At 40.6% G+C, this 17,782-nt stretch overlaps 1 protein-coding gene and 1 pseudogene across 1 annotated transcript in view; one reads left to right on the top strand and one right to left on the bottom strand.

Moving 5' to 3' along the window:
• Positions 1-17,782, top strand: part of RCOR1 (REST corepressor 1) — a 113,920-nt gene that overhangs the window by 6,193 nt on the left and 89,945 nt on the right. The window lies entirely within an intron of this gene.
• LOC132488969 (ribosome biogenesis protein NSA2 homolog) lies at positions 15,192-16,085 on the bottom strand (annotated as a pseudogene).

Raw genomic sequence — 17,782 nt, 5'->3', positions numbered from 1 at the left:
ACAGTAAACCCTAAAACTCCTATTTTTTTCAAATTAGTCAAATTCTTTAAAGATGGTGATCTTAGTAAAAATCGCACAGTAGAGATAATTCTTTGAAATTTCTGGATTTTCCCTTCCTTGGAGTAATGAGAGAGGAAATGGTAGTGTCTGCCCAGTCCGGCCTTCCTGTGTTCTAGATGAGGAAAGTAAGGCCTGCGGAGACAAAGTGACTTGTATTTGTCTTTTGGTCATTAAACGTATCTCCAGGTAGACTTGAGGCCAATGAAGCCAAACTTAAAACTCTTAATGTTTTAGAGCATTGTTACTGCATACAATAATTGGGAACGGTAATATGGGTGCATGATTTTAGAACCAGGAGTAAGAGTTAAATTTCTAAAATTGAAGTGATTAAATAGTGATTAGATGTTGGAATGTCTTTGCAAATTATCATAAGGTAGGATAGAATTGTAAAGATAGAGTTATTTTAAAAACCCATTCAAATAAAAAAGAAAATAATATCTACAGTTACATGCCCACCACTGTGATTAAACACTGTTGAAATTAGGACATATTTGCTTCAGGTACAGGTAGAGGCTAATTCTTCCACTCCTGCCTTCACTAATTGGAAGTTGATTTTTGTTATCCCTGTGATAGTTTGCCTCCTTTATGAAGCAGATGCCAAGATAGAATTAGACGTGCAAGAGTGTCATAGGGGTAAATGCCTGTGATGACAGGGAGGAGAAGAAGAAGGTTAGGTGGCACAGCCTTCAGAATGGGTGCAGGTGTGACACCTGTGAAGGAAAACAGGAGGAAGGATGATTGATTATTGGATCCAGGAGCCTAAGACTGCAGTGCAGCCAGAGCACAGACTGTTGGTTAGAGTGCATTGGGCAGGAAAGGGCCTGCCCTAGAATGCCGGCTGTGTTCAGTCATTGGCCTGGCGTTGGTATGAATGCTGCAGTGGACCCCAAAGGTGCTGGGCAGCTGGGGCTGTCAGCTAATTACACTTCTCTCATCTCTTTCTCTCTTTTTTTTTTTTTTTTTTTTTTTGCGGTATGCGGGCCTCTCACTGTTGTGGCCTCCCCCGTTGCGGAGCACAGGCTCCGGACGCGCAGGCTCCGGACGCGCAGGCTCAGCGGCCATGGCTCACGGGCCCAGCCGCTCCGCGGCATATGGGATCCTCCCAGACCGGGGCACGAACCCGTATCCCCTGCATCGGCAGGCGGACTCTCAACCACTTGCGCCACCAGGGAGGCCCTCTTTCTCTCTTGAAGGGAGATCTGAGTGGCACACACTCAAGGCCGGCAGAATGCCCATGTGTGTTTTTGTACTTCAGTACATACTTATGTGTGAAAACAATACGTTTCGTTATTGTCAAAGTCTTTTTGTAAATGGCATTATTTGTGCATATTCATTTGCTTTGATGTTTTCCAAACAAATACATTGCCACTAACAGGCACAGAAAATTCCTTTCCTTCACCCAATTTTCACTAAAGTGTTAGGTTTATTAACTTTTTGCAGTACTGTTTTTTTGTGATTTATGTTGGCATTTTTCTAAATTACTGGTGAGGTTAAGTGTGCTTTTATATGTTTTTTTGGCTACTTGGTTTCCTTCTGTGAATATACCTTTTGCTCTTTTTCTGTAGGGTGTTCTTTTTCTTACTGATTTGTGGGAGTTCTTTATATACTTGGATACTGATCCTTTATTAGGGTTACATATGTAGAGTTTTTTGTTTTCTCTCTAGTATGGGGGTTGATTGAGTTTCTTCTCAGGAAGGAATAAAAATGTATCCCTGGTTGGATATGTTTCTGCTCGGAGACTGGACTTGGTACATAGCTCCTATAATAATTGTCACTAGGACTCCTGGTTTCTAAGATGAATGTCGCTGAGAATTGACACATCTTTTTTTGTTATGTTTCAACTTTATTCAGTTCATTTGGTGTACTGATTATTAACCGATTGACCTAAATTTCAGTACCAGATGACTTGAAAAGCTCTGATTTAATTTCTGTCCAGCATCTAGTTATAACAGCATACCAGTTAGAGGTTAAAGTTACAGCTTTAGTTTCCACGATGGTCAGTTAGTTTCCTATAACAGGTTAATGTGCTGTGAACTAAAGCCAAATTCAGCTGTCTTATGGGTTTGTCACTGATTATAAGGGAGTGGGCGAGTGTGTGGATGGGGAGGTGCAGCTAATAGAAGACCCTTGAAGGAATGATCTGTCAGTGCCAGGTTAGTGTAGTGCTGGCTGTGTGCCAGACTGGTTTGAACACTTTATACCTATTAATGATTGAACACAACAATCAAAACAGTCATATCAGATAAAGTTGTTATCACCATTTTCCATATGAGGAAACAGAGGCATGGAGAGGCTTATTGTTATGGTTCAACCTAGTAACTTGCCCAAGGTAACCCATTCTAAGATGCCAGCCGTTGTCCGAAGCACCGTTATTTTATATGTCACTAAGAAAGGAAAAACACCAAGATCCCATTAAGTGTAAGTTGCTGTCAGATTTCAATCTAGTGTATTTCAGGGAGAGCCAGCCAGAAATCCTCTTTAAGAAAAAACACTTAGGAGCAATACTTTATTGGATCAATTGCTTAGTCGTTTCCATGTGGTCCCAGGTATTGGGGAGTTTTATGTTTAGGGTTGCCAGAGCCTGCTTCATGTCCAATTACATTCCTCCTCTTCCTGGCAGTGAAAACACAAATGAAATGGGAGGTATCTGGCTTGGTTGACTGGGGCAAATTGGAATGAGTTGCTTTACTCCATGTATGTCGAAATAGTCATTTTCAGAGTGTAAAATACAACTGTTTTTTTGAGGGGAGCGATTTCTTGCGATTGGATGACATAAGGTTACAATGGACCCTGTTATGTTGGTTACCCTTTAGTTTAACAGTTGAGTATAACTTAAATATCTACCCCCCCCATATGTTTTTCTACAGATTCGCACTGAGCTTGAGCTGTGGAATGAATTTAAGAAACAGGTCTTAATAAAGTGTGAAAAGATACACAAATTAAAATATCTAAGAGAGCATTTTAAAAAAAAAACCTTGGTTTCACCCGTACAGCTATCTGGTTAGTATTGTTCAACAACTAATTTTCCTCCCTTGCATATTATTCCCATCCTTCCTCCCCCATCAAAAAAACAAAAACCAAACTAACCCTGCCCCGCCTCCCCCAGAATCCCCAAAGTATATATTTCTTGGTGTTATTAGTGAATTGTATTCTATTTTTCAAAGACCAGAGTATACTTAAAGAAAATTGTAAGCTTTATTCTGTTTGTGAAGTTTGCCATGTTTGATTTGATCATAGTGTAAGTTAACTAAGGACTAGTTTTTGTCTGCCCAGAACCCCAAGGTTTGCCTTGTACTTATACCGAGGGCACTTGGGTGAGTCTCTGCTCCTGAAGTTTGGCTATGGTTATCCTTTTCAGCAGTTTCATCTAGTGACCAAGAAATACTACCTGATGGCCCTATTTATGCCTGAAAAGGTTAATTAAAATTTTGGGCATTGGTTAAACATTCTATTCACTTAAACTGTGCTGTTTTACACACATACATACTCTTACTGAAGATTGCAGATCCTGCTTTACTGACATAGAAGCTTCTGGGCTTGGGCTAGTTCTGCTTTCAGACTTAGTGTGGATATAGGGCGATCAGGATGGTAAGAAGAGTAGGGTAAGTACTTGGCTAGTCTGGTCTTACTTGGTTTCATAAAGTCTTGGTGGTGTCATGTGCTTCTGCTTTCTTAGTTTTTTGAGCCACCAATTCGGTGTAAATATCTAAAGGTTTCTCTTCTCACTTGATGTAGCTGAATGTGGTTCTGCATTTAATAAGAACATTTGTGTGCACTGACTGACTTACCTTGAATAGGCATTTTGTAATGGACAGTTGATAATTAAGCACCAACTTTAGTTAAAAAATGGAAACCCAAGAGGAAAAACTGAGCTTTAAAGTTGCATTTAAAAGCTGGTTTTCCCTGTTTTCTGTGCCTTTTTAGTAATGAATTTGTATGAATTAGAGATACACATCTTAGATGCATTCTTAAAAATTTATTTTTATCAAGGTGAATTTCATATGACATAAAATTAACCATTTTAAAGTGAAGAATTCAGTGGCATTTAGTACATTTACATTGTGTGCACCCACCACCCACACCATCTAGTTCCAAAGTGTTTTCATCATCCCAAGAGAAAACCTCATCTCCCCTAAGCGTCTACCCCCCCCTTCACTGATGACAGCACACAGAGGGTGCTGTGAGGCATGGTGTCCGGGGTCACCTGACCCTGGGGTGGAGGAGGGGCATTGAAGAAACCAGGAAGAAGTTTTAGGTGAAGTGGTCTTCTGAGCCAAGCCTTAAAAATAGGAGTTTTTCTGTGTTTATGATTTTATGATATTTATTAATTTAAAAATTAATAATATATAAGCTGTAAATGTTAAAAAAATTATTTTGAAAATGCTAATCTTTCTTAAGAATTTCAATCTAGATTTTCTTTTAAATTGTCTTGAGCTGTGCTGTCCAGTAATATAGCCACTAGTGATCTATAATTTTTTTTTTTTTTTTTTTTTTTTGCGGTACGCGGGCCTCTCACTGTTGTGGCCTCTCCAGTTGTGGAGCACAGGCTCCAGACGCGCAGGCTCAGCGGCCATGGCTCACGGGCCCAGCTGCCCCACGGCATGTGGGATCTTCCCGGACCGGGGCACGAACCCGTGTCCCCTGCATCGGCAGGCGGACTCTCAACCACTGCGTCACCAGGGAAGCCCCGATCTATAATTATTTAAATTTAAATTTATTAAAATCAAATAAAATCAAAAATTCAGTTCTGTCACACTAGCTGCATTTCAAGTATGTAGCTATTGGCTGCTGTATTGGACGGCGTCGAGTAGGACATTTCCATTATCCCAGAAAGTGCTGTTGGACAGCACTGATCTAGAGGTTCTGATGAAAGCTTTGTTCTTTTTAATTTTTTAATTAGTTCAGTAGTTTTGCCTCTTTAATCAAGGTGCATGATGAAATGTGATATTGGAACAGCCGATAAATATTATGATGGCTGTGTACTTAATTCCTCTAGTGGAGTATTTGTTAAAATATTGCTATTAAGGTATTCAAAACAGGCTTCTTGAGAAAGCAAGTAGAAATTGAAAGCTTAGAGAGGTTTGTTTTTTGAGGTGGTTATTTAGTACCTAATTAAACCAAAAGGATGATGAAGGTATATGACTATATTGAAGATAAATGTAGGACTTAAAAAATCAACAATATGAAGGCTCAGCCTTTTTTTTTTTTTTTTAAGGGATCTTTATTTTCATTTATTTATTTATGGCTGCGTTGGGTCTTCCTTGCTGCATGGGCTTTCTTTAGTTGTGGTGAGCAGGGGCTACTCTTCATTGTGGTGCACGGGTTTGTCATTGTGGTGGCTTCGCTTGTTGCGGAGCACAGGCTCTAGGCACACAGGCTTCAGTAGTTGCGGCATGTGGGCTCAGTAGTTGCGGCGTGTGGGCTTCAGTAGTTGTGGCACGAGGGCTCAGTAGTTGTGGCTCTTGGGCTCTGTAGCTCAGGCTCAGCAGTTGTGGAGCATGGGCTTAGTTGCTCTGCGGCATGTGGGATCCTCCCGGACCAGGGCTTGAACCTGTGTCCCCTGCATTGGCAGGTGGATTCTTAGCTACTTTGCCACCAGGGAAGCCCTGGAAAGGTTAGGTTTTTAAAACAGCTTTATTGAGGTTTAATTGACATAAAGTAAACTATACGTATTTACACATACACAGGTGTGCATATATTAGGCTGTTTGAAGTCCCATTGCTTACTGGTGCTCTGTTCAGTCTTTTTCTTTTTTTAAAATAAATTTATTTATTTTATTTATTTTTGGCTGTGTTGGGTCTTTGTTGCTGCACATGGGCTTTCTCTAGTTGCAGCGAGCGGGGGCTACTCTTCGCTGCAGTGTGCGGGCTTCTCATTGTGGTGGCTTCTCTTGTTGTGGAGCACAGGCTCTAGGTGTGCGGGCTTCAGTAGTTGTGGCTCACGGGCTCTAGAGCTCAGGCTCAGTAGTTGTGGCGCACGGGCTTAGTTGCTCTGCAGCATGTGGGATCTTCCCGGGCCAGGGCTTGAACCCGTGTCGCCCGCATTGGCAGGCAGATTATTAACCACTGCACCGCCAGGGAAGCCCCTCTCTTTCATTTTGAATGCTTTCTATTGCTATGTCTTTAAGTTTGCCAGTCTTTTTCTTTTGCAGCGTCTAATGTGCTGTTAATACATGTATTTTTTTCATCTTCCAGGTTTCATATCTAGAAGTTTGATTTGGGTCTTTTAAAAAATTTTTCATTTTTTTTATTGAAGTATAGTTGACTAACAGTGTTGTGATAGTTTCAGGTGTGATTTGGGCTTTTTAAATGTATCTCAGGTCTCCCGAGCATACTCAGCCTTGCCTCAAACTTCTCAAACACTTTGCAATACAGTTGTAATTGTTTTAATGCCCTGGTCTACTAATTCTCCCATCCATCTCATTTCTGAGTTGGTGTCACCTGATTGATTTTTTTCCTCATTATGGGTTGTCTTTTCCTGTTTCTTTGCTTGTTTGGTAATTTTTGTTTGGATGCCAGACATTATGAATTTTTCTTTGGATGCTGGGTATCTTTATATTCCTATAAATATTCTTGCGCTTTGTTCTGGAACATGGTTAAGTTCCTTAGACACGGCTTGTTCATTTCAGATCTTGCTTTTAAGCTTTGTTAGGTGGGATCAGAGCAGCATTTAGTCGAGGGCTAATCATTTCCCACTGCTGAGCCGAAACCCTTCTGAGTGCTTACTCTACCCAATAGTCCTTTAATTCTCAGGTTTTCCACTCTGGCTGTTGGGAATAGGCACTCTTCTTGGCCCTGTGTGAGCCTCATGGATTATTCTTTTTATTCTTTTGAGTAGTTCTTTATCCAGAAACCTCAAGTATTTCTTCACAGGCATGTGCTGATCAGTACTATGCTGAATACACAAGGAGGAGATCTCTGGAGGTCTCTTTCTGTGCAGCTCTCTCTTTTCTGGTATTCTGCCCTACAAATTCTAGCTGCCCTGGCTTCCTTGGCCTAAGCTTGCCTCCTAAACTTGGGGAGATTGCCTGACTTTCCCTGGGTTCTTTCTCCCTGTGCTGCCAGTTGGAAACTCTCTCCAGGCAGTAAACCGGGGCAGTTGTAGGATTTACTTCGTTCGTTTCCTATCTCTCAGGGATCGTTGTACTCTGTTACTTGGTGTCCAATGTCTTGAAGACTATTGCTTTGTATGTTCGTTTTTAGTTGTTCATAATGACAGGGTAAATCTGGTTCATGTCACCCCACCTTGGCTGGAAGCAGAAGTCTAGATGTTTTAAAAAAGAAAAGTAGAGGAATTGGTTATATTTCCTTTTTTAAAGAAAACGTTAGTACACATTTACATGTTGTCTTTTACCACTAATCTATTTCGTTCCTTCTTGAAGCTGTTAGGGCTTTTTTTTTTTTTTTTAAATTGAAATATAGTTAATGTACAATGTTATGTTAGTTTCAGGTATACTACATAATGATTTGATGTTTGCACGCATTATGAAATGATCACCAGGATAAGTCTAGTAACCATCTGTCCCCATACAAAGTTATTACAATATTATTGACCATATTCCTTATGCTGTATATTACATTCCCATGACTGGAGGTTTGTACCTCTTAATCCCTGTCACTTCTTTCACCGCCCCCCCCCCCCCGCCACCCACCGCATCCCTTCTGGCAACCAGAGTGTACTGCCTGTGTTTTTTTCTAGGAGTTGTATGGTTTCAGGTCTTACATTTAAGTCTTTAATCCATTTTTGAGTTTATTTTTGTATGTGGTGTGAGAAAGCGGTCCAGTTTGATTCTTTTGCATGTAGCTGTATGATTTTTCCAACACCATTTATTGAAGAGGCTGTCTTTTCCCTATTGCATATTCTTGTCTCCTTTGTTGTGGATTAATTGATTGTATAAATGTAGGCTTATTTCTGGGCTGTCTATTCTGTTCCATTTATCTATGTCCCTGTTTTGGGGCCAGTGGCATACTCTTTTGATTACTGTAGCTTTGTAATGTAGTTTGAAATCAGGGAACATGATAACCCTCAGCTTTATTGTTTCTTCTGCAAATTGCTTTGGCTTGTTGTGGCTTTTAAACTTTTAAGTTTGGGTTTTATGTTCATGGAAGCATTCTGTAAATAGAATAATAATAATGCTTTTAGAAACCGGAATATCAAATTTTATGTTTTCATATAGCCACTATTCATTTCAGTGTTCATGATAGAGTGCTTAGTCTGCCTACTCATTGAAATCTGATGATTCTAGCCAGAATTTTCCAAAGCAGGATTTTTTTTTGAGTTCACTATTCTTTATAAAATATATTATTTAAAAATTATTCATTCTAATAAGAACTAATACTTTTTCAGAGAAAAATATACTTTTCTCTTTGAAAAGTACAATTTAGGAAATATCTCATTCTTGGACTGTCTTAGACTTCCATCTTGTTGAGATGTAATAAATATTTGTGTGTGTGTGTGTTCCTTTTGAAGCACTTCTTACAGAATTTTTATTGTTTCCTAGTCATTTTCAGCTCGATGCCTTTTAGATTTTGAACATCTGGCGCTTTCATATGCCACATATTGATCCTCCTAAACTGAATTAGGGTTTTATATAACTGATGAACTATCATTCTGAGTCCTTGCTGGTGTTCTGCTTGCTTGGCAGTGGGTCAGTTTCCATGGTATTGCCATTTTTGTACAGTATTGTTAGTGGAGCAGAGAGGTTGGGGGTGGGCATGCAGGCGCCTCACCCTGCTAAAGCAGGGTAGAAGCTGGAGTAGCTGTGCTTTTATTTAGTTTTGCATTTTAAGTTTCTAGATAATTTTTAAAGTAAGAGTTGTATTGCTGTAAAAAAGTTTTGAAACCACACTTTCTATCTTATTAAGAACAAGTAGTAGTAGCAAAGTGAAAGTGTTGATACCAGTGATTTGACGTTTAAGTTCTACAGACTTTAATGCAGTTAAGACAAAGCTAATAATCATTAGGCATTCTAAAAGCATGCAACTTTTGCCTCAATTAGACACATTCATTGGTGGACTGTGTTTAATTGTGAAGGAAAAAACCAATTTAAGAACATGTATGAAATTGGAATTATGCTCTGGAAAAAGTAAGATGAGATGTAATTAGGTGTTTTTTAGTTTTAGCTTTTCAGGAACGTAATTCCCCTCTGACACATCTATTGTCTTGCTTTTTACACATTGCACTTTTGTACGTACTTTTAGGAACTCGTGTGAGAAAACGATGGACTCCTTTTACTTCTGGTGGTCTAAGAACACTAATTTTTCTCTCTGTTACAGGATTTTACACTTATATAGTTTTCCTAAACATTAATGAGTTTGCTTTTTTGCTTATGAAGAATTTGAACATGTAGAACACAATAGAAATATTAATGAGTCCTGTATGTCTGGCAACCAGATTTAATAATTGTAAGAATTTTTAAAAATTACTTATTGTATTTTTTAATTTCTGGCTGCGTTGGGTCTTCGTTGCCGCGTGCAGGCTTTCTCTAGCTGCAGTGAATGGGGGCTACTCTTTGTTGCAGTGCACGGGCTTTTCATTGCGGTGGCTTCTCTTGTTGCAGAGCACGGGCTCTAGGCGCACAGGCTTCAGTAGTTGTGGCACATGGGCTCAGTAGTTGTGGCGCATGGGCTTAGTTGCTCCGCAGCATGTGGGATCTTCCTGGACCAGGGCTCGAACCCGTGTCCCCTGCATTGGCAGGCGGATTCTTAACCAGTGGGCCACCAGGGAAGTCCCTATAATTATAAGATTTTTGTCATCTTTGCTTTAGCAAAAAAAATTTTTTTGGCTAAAGTTTAGTAAATTTGCTTTTCCACATTACAGAAAATGAAGTTGTATATTAGACTTATTTATTGAGTACTTACTGTATCCAGTAGTCATAAAATGCCTCGTCTGGTGTATGTGAGTGCCGTGTGATAAAGTATGCCTGTGCTCTGACAGCCTGGGGGCATGGTGGGATGAGGTGAGGTGGTTGAAATTGGATGTGGAAGGGAGGGCTTTCCCGAGGTGACCCTTAGGTAGGTCTTGAAGGGCATATGAAGGGAAGCTCTCCAGGCTGAGGGATCCATATGTTTAGATCCTGTGGGTAGAGAGGATGTGACATTTTTGAGGAAGTTTGATATAATTGAGGCTTGGGGAAGCAATCAGTAAAGTGGTGGAAGGTGAGACTGTAGAGGTAGGCACATGACAGATCAGAAGGGCCTTGTGTGCCGAGCTAAGGAGCTTATTTTATTTTTAAATAATAGCTTTACTAAGATACAATTCACACACCATAAAATTCACTCTCTTTTAAGTGTACAGTTTGGCAGTTTTTAGTATATTCACAGAGTTGTACAACCGTTACTACTGTCTAATTTCGTTTTCATTACCCCCAAAGAAACCCTCTGCTTACTAGCAGTCATCCTCCATTTGGAATTTATTTTAAATGTCGTTTAAATGTTTTTATTTAGTTTTTGGCCATGCCGTGTGGCTTGTGGGATCTCAGTTCCCTGACCAGGGATTGAACCTGGGCCACAGCAGTGAAAGTGCGGAGTCCTAACCGCTAGGCCACCAGGGGACTCCCTATTTTTTTTTTTAATTTTTATTTATTTTATTTTATTTATTTTTTGGCTGCGTTGGGTCTTCGTTGCTGCACGCGGGCTTTCTCTAGTTGTGGCGAGCGGGGGCTATTCTTCGTTGCAGTGCGCGGGCTTCTCATTGCGGTCGCTTCTCTTATTGCGGAGCACAGGCTATAGGCGCATGGGCTTCAGTAGTTGTGGCTCGTGGGCTCTAGAGCGCAGGCTCAGTAGTTGTGGCGCACAGGCTTAGTTGCTCCGTGGCATGTGGGATCTTCCCGGACCAGGGCTCGAACCTGTGTCCCATGCATTGGCAAGCGGATTCTTAACCACTGCACCCCCAGGGAAGCCCCCTATTATATTTTAATTAAAGTATAGTTGATTTACAATATTGTGTTAGTTTCAGGTGTACAGCATAGTGACTCAGTATTTTTGCACATTATACTACATTGTAAGTTGTTACAAGATAATGGGTATAATGCTTTGTGCTCTACAGTAACTCCTTGTTGCTTATCTATTTTATATATAGTATTTTGTATCTGTTAATTCCATACCTCTAATTTTTCCCTTCCCCCTTCCCTCTTCCCTTTGGTAACCATGAGTTTGTTTTCTATATCTGTGAGTCTGTTTCTCATATACATTCATTTGTATTATTTTTTCGATTCCATATGTAAGTGATATTATAGTGTTTGTCTTTCTCTGTCTGATTTATTTCACTAAGCATAATATTATCTAGGTCCATCATGTTGCCGCAAATGGCAGTATTTCATTCTTTATGGCTGAGTAATATTCCTGTGTGTGTGTGTGTGTGCGTGTGTGTGTGTGTGCGCGTGCATGTGTGTGAGTTTTACATCTTCTTAATCATATTGTCTGTTGATGGGCAGTTGGGTTGCTTCCAAGTCTTGACTATTGTAAATAGTGCTTCTAGGAACACTGGATGCATATATATATATATATATTTTTTTTTTCATGTATCTTTTTGAATTAGTGTTTTCTGTGCTTTTGGAGATATACCCTGGAGTGGAATTGCTGAATCACGTGGTGGTTCTATTTTTAGTTTTTAAAGGACCCTCCATACTGTTTTCCATAGTGGCTGCACCAATTTACGTTCCCATCAACAGTGCACCAGGGTTCCCTTTTCTCTGCACCCTCTCCAGCATTTGTTGTTTGTAGACTTTTTGTTGATCATTCTGACTGGTGTGAGGAGTTACCTCACTGTGGTTTTGATTTGCATTTCTTTAATAATTAGTGATGTTGAGCATCTTTTCGTGTGCCTGTTGGCCATCTGTATGTCTTCTTTGGAAAAATGTCTATTCAGGTCTTCTGCCCATTTTTTGATTGGGTTGTTTGTTTTTTTTTTGATACTGAGTTGTATGAGATGTTTGTATATTTTTGATATTAACCCCTTGTTGGTCGCATCACTTGCAGATATTTTCTCCCATTCTGTAGGTTCTTGTTTCATGTTTTCAATGGTTCCCTTTGCTTTGCAAAATTAAGTGATTTTTAATAACCATTTGTCAGTGGTTCCCATTGCTGTGCAAAATTAAACGAGCTTTAATAACCGTTTAAGACTTATGTCTCTTAAAAATAACACATTAATGTTTGTGTTACGGAAGCAATAGTGTAATATTTTTGTGAACTACTACCTGCCATACTGACCATGTGTTTTAAAGCTGCACTGCCCCACTTAGGAGAGTCATTGCTCTTCACTGAGCAAGGCTGGAGAGTTTTAAGCACAGAGTGCTGTGAATGTGATTGCAGTTCAGAAAGATCATTGGTTGTTGTGACGAGGAGAGCTTGTGGGACTGAATTAACGAGAGGTAGAGAAGACCACTTACTTATTTAGAAACTTGTAAATGAGCATGTACTATGTGCCAGGCACCATTGTAGGCACTGTGAACAGACTAGACATACCGGCCCTTGTGGAGTCAAGTTCTGGTGAGGGGATGCCGTGGGCGTAGGAGGGAAATGAGGATGTGTTGGAAAGCTCTTAAGCAGTTACAGTAGACAGACTGTAATGATAGATTTAATGTGGGGTACAAGGAGGCGACGACAACTCCTAGGATTCTGGCTTAAGTGACTTGGTGATTGGTGGTGCCATCCGCTGAACAGGGGATGTAGCAGCTTTGAGGTTGAGATACCAGTACGTAATAATTCAGGCAACATCGATGGAGAATTATCACGGACGCTTCTCCCATCTCTCCTCTAAGTTGCGTCCACCTCGTCTGTCTTCCTGTTGTACCTTGTTACTTACTTCTGTCACAGCACTTCTCTATCTTTAGGTAAGTCTTAGCTTCTATGTCTTTGCCACTGCCCATTGAGGGTGGGAACTGCCTATATCATTTTCGTATCCCTGCCTACAGACCATATCTGCTAGCTTGGAGAATATGATTGCTTCTTATTTGCCTCCACTGCAGCTGTCCTCCTATAAGCCATCCTTATCTATAACTTTAATTACTGAGGTTGCCTTCTAGTCAGTCTTCTGCTTCCACATGTTAAAATGTAAGTCAGTATGTTCCTCTACTGCTCAGAACCTCACAGTGGCCCGTGTTCCACTTAGGGTAAAAGTGAAAGACTTCGGCCTTACAAGACCTACTTAGTCTGGTTCTTGTATTACTTTTATGACTTTTATCTCCTTTGCTTCTTACAAATCTTTGCTTAAGTGTTACCTTCTCAGTGAGGCCTGTCTTGACCTACCTACCTATCCATCTGTAAGTATGTTATCCCTAAAATACAGACAGTCTAGCGTCATACTGTATTCTTTCAACTATGTGATATTCTGGAAAAAGCAAAACTACATAGACAGTAAAAAGATCAGTGGTTGCCAGAGGTTAGAGGAGGAGGAGGAATGATTAGGCAGAACACAGAGGATTTTTAGAGCAGGGAAAGTACTCTAGGATACCATAGTAATGGATACACGTCATTATACGTTTGTCCAAACTCATAGAATGTACACCACCAAAAGTGAACCCTAGTGTGCTGTGGACTTTATGTGATTATGATGTGTCAACATAGGTTTGTCAGTGGTAACAAATGTCCCATTCTGGTGGGGATGTTGATAGTGGGAGAAGCTATTCATGTGTAGGGGCAGAAAGTATATGGGAAATCTCTGTATCTTCCTCTTGATTTTGCTATAAACTTAGAACTGCTCTAAAACAATTAAGTCTTTAAATATAAAAAACAACAATAACAACAAAAGATCTAACCACAGGTAGCACAATTAAATAAAATTAATATTTGTTCCTTAGTATAATTAAAGCTCCAGTCGTCTCTTTTTAAATAGTTGTTTAGATCAGCATTCAAACATGATGCACATGTTGCATTAAAAAAATAGGTTTATTGGGACTTCTCTGGTGGCGCAGTGGTTAGGAATCCTCCTGCCAATGCAGGGGACATGGGTTCAAGCCCTGGTCTGGGAAGATCCCACATGCCACGGAGCAACCAAGCCCATGCGCCCATGAGCCACAACTACTGAAGCCCACATGCCACAACTATTGAAGCCCGAGTGCCTAGAGCCTGTGTTCTACAACAAGAGAAGCCGCTGCAATGAGAAGCCTGCGCACCACAATGAAGAGTAGCACCTGCTTGCAGCACCGAAGACCCAACACAGCCAATAATAAATAAATTTATTAAAAAAAAAAAAAAAGCTTTATTGGGACTTCCCTCGTGGTCCAGTGGTTAAGACTCCGAGTTCCAAATGCAGGGGGCCCGAGTTCGATCCCTGGTCGGGGAACTAGATCCCACATACATGCCACAACTGAGAAGTCCACATGCCACAACTAAGAGCCTGCATGCTGTAACTAAGATCCCACGTGCTGCAACTAAGACCTAGTACAGCCAAAATAAATTGATAAATAAAATATTTTAAAAGTTTTATTGAGGTATAATTGACATTTAATAAACTCTCATGTTTAAAGTGTACAGTTTGCTTAGTTTTTTTTAATATAAATTTATCTTTGGCTGCATTGGTTCTTCGTTGCTGCATGCAGGCTTTCTCTAGTTGCGGTGAGCGGGGGCTACTCTTCATTGTGGTGTGCGGGCTTCTCATTGCAGTAGCTTCTCTTGTTGTGGCACACGGGCTCTAGGCGCACGGATTTCAGTAGTTGTGGCGTGTGGGCTCAATAGTTGTGGCGCATGGGCTTAGTTGCTCCGCAGCATGTGGGATCTTCCCGGACCAGGGCTCGAACCCGTGTCCCCTGCATTGGCAGGCGGATTCTTAACCACTGGACCACCAGGGAAGTCCCTTGTTTCCCACCTTTCAAGGATCACTGATGTGCGTTGTCTGGAAGACCATTGTTTCTTATATTTTGTTTGTTTGTCTGGATTTTTCAGGGAGGAGGGTAAATCTGGTCTCTGCTACCATCTTGGCCAAAAGCACACACATAAATCTTAATATATAGATTTCCCCATCTTTAATTTTGATTTCCCTCGTAATTTAGTTGTAGAAAACCACTAGGTTGTCTGGTTGAGTTTCCCTCATTCTGGATTTTCTGATTGCATCCCTGTACTGTTCTTTTTTTTTTTTTTTAAACTAGGCCATTTAAATTTTTTTTTTAAACAATAGAATAGTTTTCTTGATGACTGCAGACATGTAAGGCTGATTGGTAGTATTCAGAAATATCAGAGTAATGGTTTCCTGATTGGTGTGTAGTCTTCAATAATTATAAGGAGATATTTGTATGTATCTGCTGTCAAACCAGTAAGACTGCATTTATGCATCCGTCATTTTCAGGATTGTTGGTAACCTGGGCATATTTTCCCCAAATGACCTTGCCTCCTTGTGTCACTAGGCCCAACTCGCTCACGTTCACCTCAATGACAGTACCTTTGGTAATAACACCCAAAGTTGTATATAGTGGGGATGAGGGATTCTTCTTCATACCAAGTATTGGCAGGCAGAAGGTGGCTTTCAGCTCAGGATGTGTTACGTGGGCCTTCTTAAAACGTAATCCCATTGGCCTAATGGATCTTTCATATTTAGGTGGTTTTCGAGTAAAGCCATCTCCAACAAAACAAACTTCAGTAACCATCCTCTTCCAGGCTTGCTTCTTTCTCTTTCCCATTCGAATAACTTTTAATACTTCTGTTTCTCCCTGGGCACGAACTTTGGGCAGTGGGACTTCCCATTTTCCCGCTTTCTCTTTTCATTTTTGTTTGATCATATTGGAAAGTACTTTAGCTTGAGACTGTCCCTCTCTGTCCAGTAGATATGCAGGTACTGCTCCTTGTGGAGTCTTTTCATCATTCTTCTGTTTGCTGTTTCTTTTTTCATGCATCTTAATAGTCTTTTTCATTTGTATTTTCTCAGCATGGCGCTGTTTATGGTAGAGCTTAGCTTTCAGACCAATCATTTTTTTTGCCTTCTTTGAACGTTCGTGAGCCTCTAGATCTTCCTTCTTTCTCTTTTTCTCATGGTAATCCAAACGATATCCATAGCGCTTACGGTGTAACTCGATATATTCATCTTGTGGCATGCTGACGGCCGCCGAGTCACCGGGTGCAGCTGCCGGGGCGCGAAGAAGCTCTCAATTTTCTGGTCTTAGAGACCCACCCCCTGTACTGTTTTTAACATGTTCCTTTATCCTTTATATTTTCTATAAACTGGTGGTTAAATTTAGAGGATTGATCAATTTCTGATTAAAATTATTTGGGGCAAGAATAATTCAGAGGAGATATTTTGACCATCCTATTTAAATGAAAACCTCCATTGCACTCCAGTCCCGCTTATCCTGGTACACTGTTTCTTATTTTCATAGCACCTACTAACGTAATAGAAATGTACATATTTGTTTAATATCTGTTCTAAAACTTAACCTCCATAAAGGCACAGGTTTTTGTTTATGCTGTATCCCCAGAGTCTAGAACATTGTTCAGCACATACTTGGCACAAAGTAAAAATCTTTTGAACAAATAAATGAATGAAATACAAAGGCACAGAACTGGTGAACTCCCATTACCCTCATTACCATTCGTAGTAGAATAATTGTGCTTAACAACACTATTAAAGACAATGTAAAATCTTTTGGAACTCGGGCAGGTAGGAACTCCAGAGGCGGACTTTGGAGGAGGGCTGTGTAACCAGCTCGCCTTCTTCCTCTGAGAATAACCCTCCTTTTGGTAGCTACCAGAGATTTATTGGCTCTTTAAAATCTGAGCTCAGAGTCGTGCAGCCTTTTTCAGGGGATCAAGAAAGTGTTCCTCTGCTCAGAGTGAGACTGCTACTCTGCCAGCCTAGAGGCTTCAACAGAAGTTGAAAGGAAGCCCCAGAACTTCAGATGTTCCTGGAGAGGTCCTCACCCCACCTTCCCCTCCCTCAGCACTCCTAGCTTCTCTGTCGCTCTCTGCCATTGGTATTGATCTCATTATGTGCTTTTTTTTTTTTCTTTTTCTTTTTGGCCGTGCAGTGTGGCTTGTGGGATCTCAGTTCCCGGACCAGGGATCGAACCTGGGTCATGGTGTGAAAGCCTGGAATCCTAACCACTAGGCCACCAGGGAAGTCCCATATGTTCTTTTTTCTTGGTTATCAGTCACCAAGAAGGCCAGGATTCCTAGGTCATCCCCTTGTTCTATAGGCTTTAATCTCTCAGACACTGTACATTTTTTTTCTGATCGCATCTCGCACCCCTGACCTTCTCTTGACACTTTTATATGGAGCCTTCTGAAACTCAGGGTACATCAGCAGAATCCCCCTAATCCTCAATTTCTTTTGTGAATGTTCCTCACATTCTTGTTCTTACAGCAAATTCGTTGTCTCCTGACGGCACTGTTTTCCCAGCAGCGCTCTCACGTGGTGCTTGCCTTTTCCCTACATGCCTCATATCACTGTGCCTGGAAGTGGGGTGTCTTCCTCCTTGTTCTGTATTGCCACTTCTGTACCATTTTTTTCTCTTCCATAAAAACACCCACAGTGAATATGATGTCATCAGATTATACCACTCACTACTGCTTTTTGCAGCTTCTCCAAAGATCGCTGTGGAGGATTGAACCCCTTATTACGGAGTCACTCTGTATCTCTTGTAACGCTTCTTACCTCATATCAATATAGTTACGCCAGTTTCTTTTTGTTAGTGTTTGCATAGTGACTTCTCATCTTTGTGCTTTCAGTCTTTCTTTATTCTTATGTTTTAAGTATGTCTGTACACATTTTTATCCAAATCTTAGAAGGAAATTTT

The sequence above is a fragment of the Mesoplodon densirostris genome, chromosome 4 (assembly GCF_025265405.1).
Source record: "Mesoplodon densirostris isolate mMesDen1 chromosome 4, mMesDen1 primary haplotype, whole genome shotgun sequence".
NCBI classification, from domain to species: domain Eukaryota; kingdom Metazoa; phylum Chordata; class Mammalia; order Artiodactyla; family Ziphiidae; genus Mesoplodon; species Mesoplodon densirostris.
The sequence above is the reverse complement of the archived record's forward strand: the minus strand, read 5'-3'. Positions and strand labels throughout refer to the sequence as shown.